Source organism: Phasianus colchicus, chromosome Z, assembly GCF_987193195.1.
Source record: "Phasianus colchicus chromosome Z, bPhaCol1.hap1.1, whole genome shotgun sequence".
Classification (NCBI taxonomy): Eukaryota; Metazoa; Chordata; class Aves; order Galliformes; family Phasianidae; genus Phasianus; species Phasianus colchicus.
Window position 1 is genome coordinate 1,708,239 of NC_143476.1, and position 3,643 is coordinate 1,711,881.

Consider the following 3,643-nt stretch of genomic DNA (forward strand, 5'->3'; position numbering starts at 1 on the left):
TGCCCATGGCAAACACCAGCCTTTCCATCCTTACAGTCCTTCATGCCATTAGCACTGATTCAAAGAATATCCCACACACTTTTGCCATGTCTGGCAGAGCTTTCAGCTCTTTCTATTGCACCCGTCTTGCTTTCAAGTCAACAGAGCCTGTTTCAAACAAGGAAAAACAATCTTATACCTGCTGTGCCATGCTCATGGAAAGAGCAATGCAGATGCCAGCAGCTGCTGCCCACAGGGACAGCCAGGCTGGACTTATTTTCATTACATAGCTTTGTCCTGAAGTCCTTCTAGAAACTGGGACATATCTCCCTCTGAGCAGCAGAGGGCAGGAGAGCTCGAAGGTGAGGGCACACTCTCCCCTGCTTATCTGGCACTCAAAGAGAAAGAGAAAATGAAAACCAGATGTGTTTCCCTGCCCATGGCAAACACCAGCCTTTCCATCCTTACAGTCCTTCCTGACATCAGCAGCAACTGAAAAACATCCCACTCTAGTTTGCCATGTCTGGCAGGGGTTTCAGCTCTTTCTATTACATCCCTCTAGCTTTCAAGTCAACAGAGCCTGTGTCACTCAAGGAAAAGCAATCTTTTACCTGCTGTGCCATGCTCTTGGCAGCAGCAATGCAGACGCCAGCAGCTGATGCCCACAAGGACAGCCAGCCTGGACATATTTTCATTACATATCTTTGTCCTGATGTCCTTCTAAAAGCTGGAACATTTCTCCATCTCAGCAGAAGAGGGCAGGAGAGTTCCAAGTTGCAGTCACACACTCCCCTTTTTCTGGCACACAAAGAGAAGATGAAAACCAGGTATGTTTCCCTGCCCAGGGAAAACACTAGACTTTCCCTCCTTACAGTCCTTCCTGCCATCAGCAGTAACAGAAAAAACATCCAACTCACCTTTGCCATGTCTGGCATGGGTTGCATCTCTTTCTATTGCATCCCTCTTGCTTTCAAGTCAACAGAACCTGTGTCACACAAGGAAAAGCAATCTTTTACCTGCTGTGCCATGCTCAAGGCAACACCAATGCAGATGCCAGCAGCTGATGCCCACAAGGACAGCCAGCCTGGACTTATTTTCATTACATATCGTTGTCCTGATGTCCTTCTACAAGCTGGAACATTACTCCATCTCAGCAGAAGAGAGCAGGAGGGGTCCAAGGTAAAGGCACACTCTCCTCATTTTCTGGCACACAAAGACAAAGAGAATATGAAAACCAGATGTGTTTCCCTGCCCATGGCAAACACAAGCCTTTCCATCCTTACAGTCCTTCGTGACATCAGCAGCAACTGAAACAACATCCCACTCACCTTTGCCATGTCTGGCAGAGGTTGCAGCTCTTTCTGTTGCATTTCTCTAGCTTTCAAGTCAAGAGCTCTTCTGTCACACAAGGAAAAGCAATCTTTTACCTGCTTTGCCATGCTCATGGCAGCAGCAATGCAGATGCCAGCAGCAGATGCCCACAAGGACAGCCAGCCTGGACTTATTTTCATTACATATCTTTGTCCTGATGTCCTTCTACAAGCTGGAACATTTCTCCATCTCAGCAGAAGAGGGCAGGAGGGGTCCAAGGTGAGGGCACACACTCCTCTTTTTCTGGCACACAAAGAGAAGATGAAAACCAGATGTGTTTCCCTGCCCATGGCAAACACCAGACTTTCCATCCTTACAGTCCTTCCTGACATCAGCACTAATTTAAAAAACATCCCACTCACCTTTGCCATGTCTGGCAGAGGTTGCAGCTCTTTCTATTGCATCCCTCTAGCTTTCAAGTCAAGAGCTCCTGTGTCACACAAGGAAAAGCAATCTTTTACCTGCTGTGCCATGCTCACGGCAGCAGCAATGCAGATGCCAGCAGCTGATGCCCACAAGGACAGCCAGCCTGGTCTTATTTTCATTACATATCTTTGTCCTGATGTCCTTCTAGAAGCTTGGACATTTCTCCCTATGAGCAGCAGAGGGCAGGAGGGGTCCAAGTTGCAGGCACACTCTGCTCTTTTTCTGGAAAACAAAGAGAAGATGAAAACCAGATGTGTTTCCCTGCCCATGGCAAACACCAGCCTTTCCATCCTTACAGTCCTTCCTGCCATCAGCAGCAACTGAAACAACATCCCACTCAAGTTTGCCATGTCTGGAAGAGGTTGCAGCACTTTCTGTTGCATTTCTCTAGCTTTCAAGACAAGAGCTCCTGTGTCACACAAGGAAAAGCAATCTTTTACCTGCTTTGCCATGCTCATGGCAGCAGCAATGCAGATGCCAGCAGCTGATGTCCACAAGGACAGCCAGCCTGGACTTATTTTCATTACATATCTTTGTCCTGGTGTCCTTCTACAAGCTGGAACATTTCTCCATCTCAGCACAAGAGGGCAGGAGAGTTCCAAGGTGAGGGCACACTCTCCTCTTTTTCTGGCACACAAAGAGAAGATGAAAACCAGATGTGTTTCCCTGCCCATGGCAAACACCAGACTTTCCATCCTTACAGTCCTTCCTGACATCAGCACTAAATTGAAACAACATCCCACTCACCTTTGCCATGTCTGGCAGAGTTTGCAGCTCTTTCTATTGCATCCCTGTAGCTTTCAAGTCAAGAGCTCCTGTGTCACACAAGGAAAAGCAATCTTTTACCTGCTGTGCCATGCTCATGGCAGCAGCAATGCAGATGCCAGCAGCTGATGCCCACAAGGACAGCCAGCCTGGACTTATTTTCATTATATCTCTTTGTCCTGATGTCCTTCTAGAAGGTGGGTCATTTCTCCATCTCAGCTGCAATGGTCAAAAAGGGTCCAAGTTTAGGGCACACTCTCCTCGTGGCCTCTTGCACTCAAAGAGAAAGGGAACATGAAAACCAGAAGTGTTTCTTTGCCCATGGCAGACACCAGCCTTTCCATCCTGACAGTCCTTCCTACAATTACCTGGAATTGAAACAACATCCCCCACATCTCTTTTTTGAACTTATTCATGCATGAATAATAATAATGAGATTTTTTTCTGTAAATCTTATTTCTGCATGGAAACCATCTGATAACCAGAGCTTTTTTCTCTAAAACAATCCAGGAAATTTGCATTGCTTATCTATGTACGCAAAATGGTTTTGCCATTCATCTCAAATATCAATACTTCTGGCAAAATAATATAGAAAAAGTATTTACAGACATTTTTGGACATAGATTACTTCTGGTCAAGTGGGAAAGAATCCCTAAGCTGCAATCATGAAATTCTTTTATCACTTTCTCTGATTTAGCCAGTGTTACTAAAAGGGAAATAAGACACAGGCTTTTGATAGCAGCTGCCAATTTAAGAATGATAATAAGGTTTATTATTCTTGGCTAAGATCAAAGTCCCGCATTTCAGGTTTATCTCCAGCTCATCAAGTATAATTAACAGTTTTGGATAGCCACATTATTATATAGCAATATTGTCTTCCTGCAAGGAATTTCATTGTTTTGACACGTGCCACAGGTTGTTAATAGATTGCCTGATTACCATTTATTTTTTATATTGGCTTATGATGACTACAGAAAACTATACAGCAGCACCATAAAAACTTTAAATCCTATCCCATGTATCTGCATTCATACGAAAATTATATTGGAAAGCATTGGTGAAACTAAGATTACAAAATAAAGCAGAGGACAATTTCAGTGAA

General features: G+C 44.6%; 1 long non-coding RNA gene across 1 annotated transcript; it reads right to left on the minus strand.

The window, feature by feature from the left end:
• Positions 1 to 536: 536 nt before the first annotated feature.
• LOC149912180 (uncharacterized) lies at positions 537 to 1,587 on the minus strand. Its single transcript, XR_016461762.1, has 3 exons — positions 1,308 to 1,587; positions 897 to 1,182; positions 537 to 777 (listed from the first exon to the last, which is right to left on the minus strand). It is a non-coding gene; the product is annotated as an uncharacterized LOC149912180 (long non-coding RNA).
• Between the last annotated feature and the right edge of the window lie 2,056 nt (positions 1,588 to 3,643).